We start from the raw sequence: 15,968 nt of genomic DNA, 5'->3' as shown, positions 1-15,968 counted from the left end.
AGATGAAGTGTTATGTAGTGGCTAGCACTGGCTTTGGAATAAAGAAGACCAGGATTTGAACCCTCTCTTAGAGTGAGGGACTTTGCAATCCCAGGCCATACCTTAGCCTTTCTAAACCTCAATTTTCTCCTTAGTAAAATTGAGGCAACTTATTATAATAGAGTGAATAAAATGATTCAATGAATGAATGAAAAAAAATTACTACAGGCCAAGCATGGTGTTAAACTTGGAGATAAATCAAAAGCACAGAGAGTTATATGTCAACAGGAAATGACACTACACAGAGGAGTATTGGTCAAGGGGGGCCCTTGGCTTGAGAAAGTTACAAGGAGTCTTAGGGGAGTTGCTTGTCATGCCCTTTCCAAAAACAAAGATGATATTCATTTGATTATTGTTCCTGCTCAAATGAATAGATAATGAATCTGGAAATAAGGAAGATTTGATTTCTAATCTTGCCTCTGACAAATCCTAACAGTGTGTCCCTGAGCAAGTCCCTGAACCCAGAATCCCAAGCAACTGTTCTAATGTAAGTCCCAGAGAAGCTGCTAATCTGCTTTGATTAAAGAAGGCTCTCACTGGGAGTTCCCATACCAATGAAATGATACCTTCAATAAAAAAAATTTACATTCATGTGCTACAATTTATTTAGCCATTCTCCAAACATTAAAACTATAGATTGTTTCTATTTGTTTCTGCTATTATAAATAAAAGGCACTATGAGGAGTTTTTTTTTTTTTTTCCAAGAGAGGCAGGATGGTGGAGCAGAGAGCCTGGACTAGAAGCCTGGAAGTCTTGGACTGTAACGTTGCATCTGGAGTCAAGAAAAACTGAATTCAAATTCTACCTCATATACTTATCAATTATGTGATTTTTTGGCAATTTAATTAACCTTTGTTTGCTTCTGTTTCTCATCTATAAAATGCAGATTATAATAAAATTGTTGTGATGATCAAATGAATTCATATTTGACAAATACTTTGGAACATTTAAAGCATTGTCAAAGCGTTAGTTAATATTATTGAGTATATTTTGGGGCAAATCACTTCTCACTATTTTGAAATTGTAAATTGACTCTTCTCTCTATCCATAAAATAAAAAGTCTAATCCTCCCCCCTCCCCAGTATCTTCTTCACAGAGTTGTTGAGACTCAGATGAGATAATGAGGATAAAGTGTTTGGTAAACTTTAAGACACAAAGTGAATATCAGTAATTTATCATCACCATTGATAACAACCTCCTTATTTGATGTATAAAAAAGGGAGGTGCCAGTATCCTCCCAATCCCCCAGGTTTGCAACCTAGATATCATTCTAAGCTCTTCACTCTTGGTCATCCTCCACTCTCGTTGTCTTGCCAAAGCCTGTCAATCTTACTTTGCAACATCTCTCAGATATGCCCCCTTTTCTCTTTCGCTACTGCACTTAACCTTTATAGCTCCTCAATTCTTCACACTGGACTATTGCCATCACCTGCCAGTTGGTCTGCCTGCCATATCTCTTCCCATTTTGGTCCCTTGTCCATTCTGCTGTCGTACGGTTTCTTCCTGAAGCACAACGCTGAGGAGGGAAGACAAGTGACTCCCCCGCTCAGTATAGTCCAGGGGTTCCCTACTGTTCCAGGAGCCATTCAAAGCCCTTCGTAACCTATTCCCTCCCCACTTCCTTCTCAACTTTTCTTATTCCTTATATGATGATTCCCATATAATCTTCTTTCCAGTGACTTGGCTTCCTTGCTCTCCCTTAAACAAGATTTTCCATTCCCTGATTCCAGGCGTTGTCATCGGCTGTTCTTCATAAATGCTGCGTTCCTCCTCCTTGTCTCTGCCTCTTGGTTTCTCTAGCTTCTTTTAACCTTCCTCAATGCCTTTTAACTTTTCCTTCATTGATTCTTTCTAATTTATTTCATATCTAGCGTGTTTGTACATGGTTGTTTATATGTTGCTTGAGGGCAGGAACTCTTTTACCTTTCTCTGTTTCTCCAGTGCTTAGTTAGCATAGTTCCTGGCACATGATAGGCACTTAATAATATTTATCGATTGACTGACAAACTGAAGTCCACAGTGAAGAAGTGAATTTCTAGTACAGTGAAAATCAAGGAGCCTTAGCTGGCTTTGGGGAGCTTTGAGGTAAGACTTGGTCAGAAAGTTCAATTCCCATCTAGCATAGGATAGGGCAAATGCACTTCTAATGACCTTCCCCCTGGTATATCATTTCAGAATCCATGTGTTCTCTTCTGTCTTGTGGATAAACCCTAGAAGATGCACTCTTGTGGTCTGAAATGTGTGGGAGTGGAATAAAGGAGGAGGATGAAAGTTTAATTGCTGTATCTAAATTTGGTTTAGTGGCAAGAGAAGGATGAGAGGTAACTAGGGATCAAATGCAGATGACCAGAGCACCAAAAAGAATTTGGGCATCAGATCAGTCGGAAGACACAAGATTTCAGCTTGAGTTTCCTCTGTGGCAAGAAAAACATAACAAATTAATAAAGGAAACATCATTGGGGCCAATAATAAACATTACATGTATTTGGTCCAAGGAAGACTTGGCATCCCAGAATACTCCCTAGAATATGGAAAGCAAAGTAACACCACGGATAGAGCATTGGCAGCTTGGACACTAAATGAACAGATTTGGAACCAGAAGATCCCAGATACTAGTTCTGTGACAACCACTTTCGATGTCAATTCTCATATCTGTAAAATGGGGATAAAATAGCACCTTCATCACTGGAAGGATTGTTGTGAGGATCAAATGAGATAATATTTTAAAGCTTTTGAAACCTTGAAAAGCTATATAAATGCTGTTGTTATTATTTGAAGTGAGAGAATCTAGATTAGAATTCCCAATCTGCCACTTGCCTCTGATGTGACTTTGACTTCTCTGTTCCTCCGTTTCCTTATTTATAAAATGGCATGCTTGATCTAACTGATCTCTAAAAATGCTTCCATATCTAAATCTTGAATCTGGGAGACCCAAGATTCAGGGCTGAATCCTTCCTATTACCCACTCTGACAGACTTTGGTTACAGAGTGTGGCAGAACAAGAGAGAGACAGAGAGGGACAGAGAGAGAGAGAGAGAGAGAGAGAGAGAGAGAGAGAGAGAGAGAGAGAGAGAGAGAGAGAGAGAGAGACAGAGAGAAAGAGAGAGAGACAGAGAGAGACAGAGAGAGAGACAGACAGAGACAGAGACAGAGACAGAGACAGAGACAAGAGATAGACAGAGAGACAAAGACAGAGAGTAAGAGACAGAGACAGAAACAAAGACAGAGACAGTGAGAGACAGAGACAAAGACAGAGACAGAGAGACAGAGAAGCAGTAGAAAGCACTAGGCACCCAGTTTCCAGAGTATTTAAACAGATGACTGTGCTAGGTTATAATTTTAGCATGTTACGGCTGATGTCTTCTCGCGGCTATAAAATAGCTAACTTTTACCGCCGGAAGCAGCTCGTAGCCAAAATGCTGGAAAATTTTAATATAGCAGAGTCATCTGTTTATCAGTTATTGTTTAGAAGGAAAATATGTGTGTATTTATAGATGTGTATATCACACACATACACACACATATGATATTGTGGGAGAGCCTCTTTGGAGGTCTGCAAGTCAGACCAGTCACCTTGAAGCTTCATCTAGGTGTTTGGGTGGGGATGGTGAAGAAGGTGGTCAAGGTCATTGGGAATTCCCTTTTCTTCCCTGTTCATAATGAGACATCTTGTCTGGAAGCACAGAGATATAGAGTCATAAATCATTGATGCAGAAAGGGGGCCTAAGAATCACATAATCTTACCTATACATTTTACAGGTAGGGAGAATAAGGACCCACTTAGACAAATGAAGAGATTTCCCGGAGACCACCAATTTAGGAAGTGACAAAGTGGGATCTGAAGATAAATCAGGAGCCTCCCTGCTCAGAACCTTTCCCTCTCCTAACTCGGAAACACTCCATGAGGATCAATTAATAAACCAATTGAACTTATTAACTACCTACTAAGTGCCTAATAGTAGATGCTGAAGATACAAAAGCAAAAATAAAAGAAATCCTGCCCCGAGAGACTTTACATTCTATCAAGGGAGACATATACTCAACTCAGCCTTAAGAACTAGAGCTTTCCCCTCTAAAGCTGCCTTTCATCTGCACTGAATCTTCCAAGTACTTATTTATGTACATGTTATCTTCCTCGTTAGGATGGAAGCTCTTTGAAGGAAGGCACTGGGTTTTTTTTTTTTTAATATTCCCAGGGATTATCCCAGTGCTTGGTATCTAGTAAGTGCCATGAATGATACAGGTTGATTGATTAGCATTTATAGAAATACACACAAAATAAATACAAGTTAATAGCGAGGCAGGGCAGGGAACTAGCAGCTGAGCAAATCAGTAAATGCCTCACGAAGGATGTGTTGCCTGATCTGAGTTTAAAAGAAAACTAGGGCTTCTAGGAGGCAGAGATAAGGAGAGAATAAAATTCTAGGAATAGAGAGGAGGTAGCCTGCGCAAAGGGAGGTGGAGTGTTGGGTATGAGAAACAGCGAGAAGACCAGTCATTGAGTGGTGAAGGGGAAGAATGTGCAATAAATCTGGAATGGTAAAAAAGGGCCAGGTTGTGATGAGCTTTAAATGCCAAACAGAGGAGCTTATATTTTATCTTAGAGGCAGTAGGAATCCTCTGGAGTTTACTGAGTAGGAGAATAACACGATCAGATCTGAACTTAAGGAAAATCACACTCTAAAGGATGGATTGAAATGGGGAAAAACAGTACAGGGAGATGGATTAGGAGGCTATTGTGATGCCACAGGTAGGAGGTGATGAGTATCTGGGCAAGATGCTGGATGTGTGAGTAGAAAAAAAAAGGAGGGGAAATGAGATTTGGGGAAAGACCAGATAGAGAATGAGAAAAACATATAAACTTTTCCTTTGGGTCTTCAGAAATCTTCCAGGAAAGAGGCTCTTTATTGGCTTAAAACTAAGAAGAACCTTAGGAGCCATCGAGACCAACCTTGTCATTTTAGAGATGAGGCGTCTGAGGCCCAGAGAAGTTAATCTATTTGCCCAGAGTCACACAGCCTGATGTTTACAGGCAAGTCCTCCTATATTATGTATATTATATCAAGGATTCTCATGGACTTCTTCAGCTTCTAAGATTCATATTAAAAATAAAATAGATAATATTATAAAAGTAACTACTTATATTGTCATTGATTTATTCAAATATTTTTCAAAATCAAGTTCCCAGGTGAATAGTCCCAGCACTCCACCATGATGATTCCTATGTTTTCCTTCTGTGATTGGGAAAGCCAAGACTCAGAGAAATTAAGTGACTCTATTCCAATCTTTCATTGCATTTGTTGAGCTCTTTCTGTTTTCTTAAGAGCTCGGGACCTTGTTTGAGTCTCACCACAGGCCCCATAATGTAGCAAGGGCCAAGAGCTATTTTCCTCATCTGAGCAGTAAGGAAACCGAGGCTCAGAGTGGGAAATGATTTGGCTAAATTGGTTAGATGATTCAAAGTTTGGTTTACTATGATTCCAATGTTATTTTCTAGACTGATAGTATGAGTTTTTGAAAGTACTTTATTGAGGGAGACTCCCCTCCTTCCTTTTCATTTTTGGTCATAGAAAAACTCTATTATTCTGGAGCTTTTTTCTTACATCTAATTTTAATCTCATCTGCTTCAAATCCTCCTGAGTGAAGAAGACCATGGGACAGAGAGATGTCTTGTGATCCAAGGAATGTTTTCGTTGTACATGGTGTTTTATCCTTTCCTCTGCATAACCGTGGGCCAATCACAATGACAAAGAGTATAGTAGAAAGAGCATTAATTTTATTTAGAGTTGAGTGAGAATCCTGGCTCTGACACTAACTAACCAAGTGACCTTGGACAAATGATTCCACATCTCTAAGCTTCAGTTTCTTCTTTCTATAAATGCTAATTAATTAACCTGCATCATTCATGGCACTTACTAGATACCAAGCATTGGGATAATCCTTGGGGATATTAAAAAAAAAAAACAGTGCCTTCCTTCAAAGAGCTTCCATCCTAACGAGGAAGATAACATGTATATGAATAAGTACATGGAAGAGTCAGTGCAGATGAAAGGCAGCTTTCGAGGGGAAAGCTCTAGTTCTTAAGGCTGAGTTGAGTAGTTGCACTAAACCAAGAGTTTTTAACTTTCTTTGTGCCATGGACCTGCCGAATAATTTGGCAAAACCAATGTACCACTTCTCAGAATAATTTCTTGCAAATGCATAAAACAAAACAAGATTACAAAGGAAACAAGTCAAGTCAACAAACATTTATTAAGCAGTTACTATATATCCAACATTGTACTAACTGTTGGGACACAAGGAGAGCAAAAACAGTCCTTATCTTCAAGGAGATCACAGTCTGATGGGAAGAAAGGATGCAAACTCTGTTTACAGGATAAATTGGAGGAAATTAAGGAGGAATCTAATGAAATTGAAATAAAGATGCAGTTTTTCCTATTTAAGTTTAAAGATGGTCTAAAATCTACCCATAAACTCCTTGATGATCCATGGACCTAAGGCTAAGAACCTTTTGATAAGGTTTTGAGATCCCTCCAGTCTTAAATATATGATCCTATAGAAGTCACACATCTCAGGCCAGCTGCTTACAACTTCCATTTTTTGTAATTGTACCCTGAATTCCTAGCTCAGGACTAGGCACATAGTAGGTGCTTAATAAATACTTAGAGACTGATTATTTGAGAATGTAAAGTATCTAGGTCCCCCTACCTTACACATACCTATGGATATGTATGAGAACACACATAGGAAAGTATCTCCTTTTCCCCTTCCTCGTTCCAGCCTCATGGACACTAACGCATGCATGTCCACCATGTAAACGTGTCCAAACATATTTTAAAAAGCTGGGCTCCTTGATTTGGGTCAGTACCTAACATCTGCTACCTTTTGCCACCTAGATGGAGAGTGACAGCTCAAGTTGCGACTGGCTAGTGTCCTTGACTCTTAGTAGACTGGCCTTGGTTTCCTGGTCCTGCCATTTAGTAAGTTAGCACAGTGCTTGGCACATAGTGTATTGGCACAGAGCTTAAAATTGTTTATTGACTATTTGTTGTTCGTTGACTAGCACCTGGACTTTTTGAGCAAGTCACTTCATTTCCTTGGTTCTGTTTCCTCTGTAAGATGAAGGAGTTGGACTGGGTGACTCTGAGGGCCTTTGTAGCTCCAGAGCTATGACAGTATGACTTCGTCAACTGGACTGAAACCGGCCCCTAACCTGTGGGTGGCCATAGGCAAAACAGAGCAAGCTAGGGACGGGAAAGTCAGGGCACAAATAGAAGTCTAACTAATTTCAATATGAGGAAAATTATGTTTGTAATTGTAAGCCCTCCCCTCCTAAGAAGGAAGGCTCCTCATGCTGGAGTCATTTATATACACGAAAGGGCTTTACCTACAATACAATCATTCTTAGATATTGAGACAGTTCTCATGGTTAGCATCCTGGGACAATACAGGTATTTTTTGGTTCTGTGGGACCAGTCATTGTCTCAAGTTTTGGGGAGTTGTGGTCACCCTGTGGGGCACAGAAGCAGAGTTCTGTGATGGGAACAGGAGCGCAGACCTGCTCCCACCTGCTACCACCTGTTATTTTGTGTGGTAGATAGTCCTAGGAAATAAGGGGAGCTAAATTCCTCAATGGACACCTAGTGCTGGTCCAAGCAATATATCTTGCCAGAGAGTGATATCATCCTGAGTGCAAAGGATTATTGGTATGCCAAGTTCAGAGCACAGCCTGCTTCCTGGCCCTTAGCTCTAGGAAATAGGGTATCTACAAAATATTTTGACAACTTTAAGGTCATTTTAGATCTAAATATTGATCAATTTCAGTTGTCAGAAACTGGATAAAGTGGGTTTCTGGGAACCCGGCTTTCAAGGGTGGACGCTCTGGTAGACTGTGGGTTTCTTGAGGGAAGGGGCAGGAACTGTCATTTTTGTCATTGTATCTCCGCTGTATAGAATAGATGATAACTGGTAATTAATAGTTGGTTTGTTGAATTAGTAAATGAAGAAATCTACCATGACTATCTAGAGTCACATTGTACAAGGAAATGGGTAGATAAACAAAGGCCCTGGCAACAGCTGAGTGTCTTATGAAACACAAAATTACAGGACATTGCAATTGGACCCAAAATCTCAGTCATTTATTTGACCAAGAGAGCTCTCTGAGAAAATGCCAGTGTGTCTGTCCAGTATTTATTATGTTTTCAGGTGCTTCTTTGCAGGATTTTGCAAAAATTTGAACCTTAGAATACATCTTATCTTAGTACCTCCAAATCCCTACCTAGAATAGACTAAGGACTGACCATGAGGCTACCCCATACTTGGCCAGAAATCTTTTCAATGAGCATCCATTATCTGTTGGTGATAAAGAATTCACTTCTTCTTGAGAGAGCCCATTCCACTTGGGAAGAGTTCTCATTGTTGGGAGTCAGTTAGCAAGCATTTATTAATCACTTAGTGCATACCAGGAACGTGCTAAATGCGGGGAACACAAAAAAAGGCAAAAGATAAAAGCTGTCTTCAAGGAGCACACAGTTTAATGGGAGTGATAACCTGCAAACAATTGTGGGAAAATAAGATGCAGATAGGATACGGATACATCTACATAAATATGTATCTCTATATCTATCTATCTATCATCTATCTATCTATCTAGGTATATATATTATGTGTGTGTTCAGGCATTTTTCAATCATGTTTGACTCTCCATGACTCCATTTGGGGTTTTCTTGGCAAAGATTTTGGAGTGATTTGCCATTTCCTTCTCCAGCTTGTTTTACATTGGAGGAAACTGAGGCAAACTCGGTTAAATAACTTATGTAGGGTCACATAGAAAGTGTCTAATTTGAATTTTGAAAGATGAGTCTTCCTGACTCTGGGCTCAGTACTCTACCTACTGTGCTACCTTGCAGTCTCATACCCATATGTGTGAACAATATGCAAATATGTATATACTTTATGTATTTAAAAGCATATATGTGAATATATTAGTAATACACACATGTATGTATGTATATGTGTGAATATATACATAATATGAAATTTCTTTTTCTACCCATTGCTTTTGGTTATGTTCTCTTCCATATGATACCCCATGAGATCCTTAACGAAGGGACTTGCTCCATTCCACCCCAGTGTTCTCCAGTTGGAACATAGAGAGTTCTTTCCTGGAACTGCTCTCTATGTGACAGGGTTTCCAACCCTCTCTCTATTCTCATCATGCTTTTCTGAATGTTCACAGGTTCGTGTAAAATGTGGTGCCCAGAACTGACGCCAGACAGGGCCTGATCAGTGCCTACGACGCTGTGAGTATCTTTCCCCTGATTCTGGACTTTGCACTTCTATTAATGCAGCCTAAGATTGTGTCAGGATTTTTGCCTTCCACATCACACTGTTGACTCATTGAGCTTGCAGTCCACTAACTCCCCCAGGTCTTTTTCACAGGAACAGCTGTCTAGCCACATCTTCCTATCTTGGGCTTGAAAATGTTATTTTTTGAACTAAAGTGTTTGGCCTCCACAGCTTTCATCTTACGACTTTCAACCCATCCTTCTAGCCTGTTGGCATCTCTTTGGATCCTAATTCTGTCAGCCAGTGTGTTCATTAACTCTCCCAATTTTGTGTCATCCACAAATGTGATGAGCCTGCCATCTATGCCTTCATCCAAGTTATTGATAAAAATGCCTCCAGGGTCCCTCAGTTCTGCTTGACAATCAGGCTGTTCTACTCTTACAAATTCCTAACTCATTCCCCATAGCGACTATTCCAAGAATTCTCCTTTCTCTTCAAGATCCTATGCATATTGAACCCCAAACCTCCATATGTAGAGCAGATAATTCTGTTGCCTATGATATTGAGAAAATTGAGGACATCCAACATGATCTCCAAATCCTACATCCCACCTGTTATGCCTCTGCTCTCTTACCATCCATCTTCTTCTCAAGTTCTTACAAGCTGCTGGCTTCCATCTTGACAACTCCTCTGAATTGGTTCTCTCAGAGATCACCAGTTCCCTCCTAATCACCAAATCCATTGGCATTTTTCAATCTGCATCTTGATTTCTCAGTGGCATTAGACATTGTCAGCAAACTTCTCTGTTGGATATCCTCACCTAATTCAGCTTCAGAGGTACCTTTACTGTTCTAGTTCTCTTGTTTTTGCTTTTGGGGCTATTATAATGACTTTCCATCCCCTTCTGGACCCTCTATGCTGAATATTCTCTTTCTCTCTGCCCCTGATCTTCTACTCTTCTTTCTTTACATTTTCTCTGTCCATCGTTTTCACTCCTATAGCCTCCACTGTAATCTCTAAGCATATAACTCTCACATCTTAATCAATCAATATTTGTTAATTACCTGCTATTATTTAAAATCTTAAAAGATGATGATGTTGAAGTGCTGCAATCAGCCAGCAAATTTGGAAAACTCAACAGTGGCCATTGGATTGGAAAAGATTAGTTTACATCCTAATCCTTTGGCAATGCCAAAAATGATTTGAATGTTTGAACAATTGATTTGTTTCACTTGCCAGTAAGGTCATGCCTAAGATTCTTCAAGCTAGATTTCAGCAATGTTGAATATAGAATTATCAGGAAAATTACCAGAATTGCAGGTTGCTTTTCAAAGAGGCAGAAGAACTAGAGACCAAATTGCCACCATTTATTGGAAATGTAAGGGAAAAAGCAAGGGAGTTCCAGGAAAAAAAATCTACTTCTGCTTCCATTAATTATACTAAACCTTTGTGTGGATCACAACAAAATGTGGCAAGTCATCAAAGAATTGGGAGTACCAGATCATCTCCTTTGTATCCTTAGGAATTTATATGCAGGTCGAGAAGCAACAGTTAAAACCTAACAGGGAACAACGGATTGGCATAAAATTAGGGAAGGAATAACAAAATCATATATAGTGTTGTCTTATTTATTCAACTTATATGTGCAGCACATTGTGTAAAATGTCAATCTGATGAATCAAAATGCAGAATTAAGATTGTTCAGACAAATATCAATAATCTTAACTAACTATGCAGAGGACATTACTCTGATGGCAGAAAGTGAAGTATTAAAAAAATCTCTTGTTGATGTTGGAAGAATAGAACATAAGAGTTGTCTTGAAGCTTACCATTTTAAAAATTAAGATCATGGCAACTGATCCTATCATTTTTTGGCAAATAGAAGAAGAAGAACATGAAGCACTGTTAGATTTTATATTCTTGAGCTCAAAGACCATTGCAGGTGGTGAAATTGTAGCTATGAGATTAAAAGGCACTTGCTCATTATAAGGAAAGCTTTGGCAAATCTGGATAGTGCACTAAACAGCAGAGATATCACTTTGTTGACCAAGGTCCATATAATCAAAGCTATGTTTTTTCCAGCAGCAATGTAAGGACCTGAGCACTACAGGATTGACTTTTGGATTGTGATGCCGGAGAAGGCTTTTGAGAGCCCTTGGAGAGCAAGGAGATCAGATCAATCAATACTTAAGGAAATTAATCCAGACAATTCATCGGAAGGTCAAATCCTGAAACTGAAGTTTAAATACTTTAGTCATATATTGAAAAGACAGGAATCGTTGGAAAAGACCCTGATGTTGAAAAAGATTGAAAGCAAAAGTAGAAGGGGTTGACAGAAAATGAGATGGATAGAAAATATCCCAGAAGCAACAAACATGAACTTGAATAGACTTCAGGAGATAGTGGTAGGATAGAAGGTATGGTGTGCTATGGTCCATAGGGTCATGAAGAGTCAGCCCCAACTGAACGATTAAGTTAACAACAATGATGACAATAATGATAACAATAACAACAACCACCTACTATAAGTGCTGGGGATGCAAAAAGAGGCAAAAGACAATCCCTTTCCTCAGGACCTTACAATCTAAGAGTAGAGACAATAAGCAAACAAATGGGTACATACAAGCTACATACAGGATACATAGAAAACAATTAAGAGAGAGGAAGGCACTAGAATTAAGAGGAGTTGGGAAAAGCTTCCTATAGAAGGTGGATTTTATCTGGGACTTAAAGGAAGTTAAAGAAGCCAGAAAGCAGAGGTAATGAGGGAGAACATTTCAGACATGGAGGACATCTGTAGCTTTAATTTCTTCTTAGCATCAGACTTGTATTTCCAGCACCTTCACAGTGTCTTCACACAAATCATTCACTGAATAATTCTTTTCTTTCTTTCCTCCTTCCTTTCTTTCTTTTTCTTCCTTCCTTCCTTCCTTGCTTGCTTCCTTCCTTCCTTCTTTCCTTCTTCCCTCTTTCCTTCCCTTCCTTCCTTCCTTCTTACCTTCCTTCCTTTCATCCATCTTTTTGTTTTTCAAATATATGCATAGTTTTCAATATTCACCCTTGAAAAACCTTGTGTTCCAAATGCTTTCTCCCTCCCACATCCTCCCTTAGACAGTAATTCAATATATGTTAAACATATGCAATTTTATACATATTTCCACAATTGTGCTGCATAAGAAAAATCAAATCAAAAAGGAAAAAATTAGGGAAAAAACCAAAAAGCAAGCACACATCAAAAAAGGTGAAAATACAAGGTTGTGATCTACATTCAGTCCTTACAATCCTCTTTCTGGATGCATATGGTTCTCTCCATCAGAAGTCTATTGGAATTGGCCTGAATCACCTCATTGTGGAAAAGAGTCATGCCCATTAGAATTGATCATTGCATAATCTTGTTGTTGCTGATTCATTGAATATTTTAAACTCAACCCAACTCAGAACTAGCTCTTTGTCTTCCACCCTAAACTGTTCTTCCTTTTGGCCTCCTTTTTTTCCTTGCAGTACCACCATCCACACTCTCTCCTATACTGAATCCTTCACCTTTTCTTTTACTTTTCCCTCTTCCCCTTATCTATCTATCAAAAAGAATCACTATGTGCTGGGCATAGTGCTGAGCTCTTTGAATAAAGAAGAAGAAAAACCAATGTCTGCCTTTAAATAGTTTAATAGTATATATTAAATAGTATATTATTAAATAGTATATATTAAATAGTAGAACCCTTCCTCCCTTCAGACTCCCTCGTACCTCACCATTCCAATTCCTTCTACCTCATACTAGTGCAAATGGGACTTTTCCTAGATCAGTGCATTAAGGGCATGTCTCTCCTCAGTAATTTTCAATGATTATTTATTGCCAATTAAGTTAAGCTTAAATTCTTTTGTGTCTCCAGTTCTGAGTTCAAGGCCTTCCTAAATCTGATGTCATATAGAACTTTCAGAGGCAGGTTAATTATTCGATGTAAAGTAGGTTTCAAATCAAAAGGAAAGGCAAAGGACAAACATTTATGAAGTACCTACCATGTGCTAGGCATTATGCTAAATGCTTTATAAATATCACCTCACATCTAGCTATATTACCTTAATTTTACAGTTGAGGGAACTGAGACAGACTGAAGCTAAAAAGTCTTGCCCAGGATCACACAGCTAGTAAGTGTCTGAGGCTGGATTTGAATTCAATTCCTGACTCTGGGTTCAAGGTTCTATCCACTATGCTATGTAGCTGCTGAAAATTTCTCTCATTTGATCCTCATAACAACTCTAAGAGGATGAGGAGACTGAGGTAAATGGGTAAAATGATTTGCCCAAGATCATAGAGCTAGTAAATATCTGAATTCTAATTTGAACTCATCTTCCTACAATAGGCCCATTGTTGAACTAGGGGCTTCCTGTGTTCCTTTCCCACCCATATCAATGATCCTATGATGATATTTTAAGGATGGAGTAAATAAGTGGATCCACTAGGCCATCCCACTCATCTAAAGTAAGTGATAGGAGGCTCAATCAGTTAATCAATTCATCTGCATAGGATTGACATACAATGTAAAAAAGTCCTTGGAATTGGAACAAGGATGACATTGAGCAAGGATCTGGCTTGGACAGGCCGACTTAGCCATTCCCAAAGAGTCATTTCTGAATAATTGAGTTGAGGAGGGAGCCATGTGAGAAGCTGGAGCAGATGTGGAGGGCCAATACTCTCCACACTTGGCCACCGTGCCTCAGCTGCTTCTCACCCGGAGTTTCTCTTAGAGTTTGGGGCCTTCTCACCCTGGAACATCTCTCTGCCATGTCAGCCCCTTCATCCCATTGGTAAGTTTCTCCTGAGGAACTCCATTCTGAGGAGGGCCTGGACAGGCCAACCTTCCTTCCTCTCCTGGATTTATTTTTCACTGTCCAAACTCACCACCATTTCCCAGTGGGTCCCTTTCCCCTCATCCTCCTCTCCTTTTTAGCTCTTTTTTGTGTGTTTGCCCCCATTAGAATTTAAGTTCCTTTAGGGCAAAAACTATCTGTATTTTTTGTTTATATCTGCATTCCCAGCACTTCAAACACTGCCTGGCACATAGCTAGTACTTAATAAGTGCCCTTTGCCTCTCTGCCTTCTAATAAAAATCCCCAATGAGGAATGGCTTCCTCAGGGAGGAGAATATGTGGAAGCTTTGGCTTTAGCCTTGGCCCAGGTCTCATTTTTCTCTGCCCCTGGCTGGAGGAAGACATTTTGAGCTTCAAAGGGTCTGGAAGATATTGGACATCTTCCCATTGGTGTTCTGGCAGCATCTCTGGATTAGCTGCTAGTGATGTCTGCTGGATTGGAAGCCAAGGATAAGGATGTAGATCCATAACTCTACAAGGAGTTCAGAAAAGAAACTATATTATACCTAAAGAGAATTTAATGAGCTATCCCATAAATATTAATTCATAAATGCTAATGAGCATTTCATAAATGGGAGAAAAGAATTTTTTATTATCGAGAAGCTACGTATTTGCCACATTTTTCAAAAAGTTTGAGCTCACTGTCTCCTGGACTCTATATATAATTGTAGGAGAGTATGTCATTGACTTTTAAGGGAATATCTTATACCAATTGTCTACTTTTCTAAAAGCTACTTAAGGCTGGTTGATTAATGATTCTCATTTTAATCTTGGGGGAAGTCACATTGGTGGGAACCCAAGACAATAACATTAGACAATCATCTTCCTACCTACTTTTTCCTATTGGGGTCTTTCTAGAGGAACATGTAGCTTTGCTTCTGAACTCAAGGCTCATCTGTGCAAGTGAGAGTTGGAATAAGGATTCTGTCTTTATATGGAATATTGATTATCTCCTTGGGCTTTAGTTTTCTCAATTACAAAATGAAACATTTAGTCTAATGTCAGCATTTCTATCCCAAGTTCATAGCACTGATGTCTAAGGATTCTTTAGGTATTCTATGTTCTAGTCCAAGTGGACTACTATTTCCTGTCTCCTAAATGTGTCTCTTTCCTACTTCCATGGCTATCTAGCACTGTTCTTTCTTTCCAACATAACTTCCTATCTCCTACATTCCCTGTTGAAATCTGCACATGCTTTAGCATCTAGCTCAAATGCCATCTCCTCCAGGAAGCCTTTCTCCATTTTGGGGGATGGTAAAGAGTTCCTCCTCAAACTTCCCATAACACTTTGTTTTGTTCTTTTCTAAGGTGCTTGTCATTTATAATTGTCATCTATGTTTGTAGCTTATCCCCATTAGATCATAAATTCCATAAGGGCCAGGGCTGGGTCTTATCTAAAATGTCTATCTCCCCTCTCCCATTCCCACACGAATCTAGTAGAATGGTTATTGAAAAACTAGTAAATTAAAAAAAAAAAAAAGAAAAACTAGTAAATTGAGGAGAGAAGAGGAAAGCTCCTTGAATAGTAACCTCTCTTTAGGTTGTCCTCTTTTGTATGATCATCACTCATTGGATCTAGGTATACAACTGGTCCCGGAATCAACCTAACTTCCCTAACTTCTAATTCACAAGGACATTATGGGAAATATTGTCAAATGCATAACTCATACTTATGACCCTCCCCCAGTCTAATTATGAACTGAACCCTGAAAAGACAAAATGAGGTAATATGACATAACCTAAAGTTTTTAAATTTTTAAAAGTTGTGCTTT

General features: G+C 39.2%; 1 protein-coding gene across 3 annotated transcripts in view; it reads left to right on the top strand.

Moving 5' to 3' along the window:
- The window catches only part of LINGO1 (leucine rich repeat and Ig domain containing 1), a 506,273-nt gene that overhangs the window by 228,383 nt on the left and 261,922 nt on the right, over nucleotides 1-15,968 (top strand). For 2 of the 3 annotated variants that reach the window (XM_051982523.1, XM_051982521.1), the window contains exon 4: nucleotides 9,278-9,341. The exons of the other annotated variant lie outside the window; for it this stretch is intronic. The gene's annotated coding sequence lies outside the window, so the exon portion shown is untranslated. The remainder of the gene's footprint in view (nucleotides 1-9,277; nucleotides 9,342-15,968) is intronic. 3 annotated transcript variants of the gene reach the window in all.

This window comes from Antechinus flavipes, chromosome 2 (genome assembly GCF_016432865.1).
Source record: "Antechinus flavipes isolate AdamAnt ecotype Samford, QLD, Australia chromosome 2, AdamAnt_v2, whole genome shotgun sequence".
NCBI lineage: Eukaryota > Metazoa > Chordata > Mammalia > Dasyuromorphia > Dasyuridae > Antechinus > Antechinus flavipes.
This window is presented reverse-complemented; position numbering and strand designations above follow the sequence as displayed.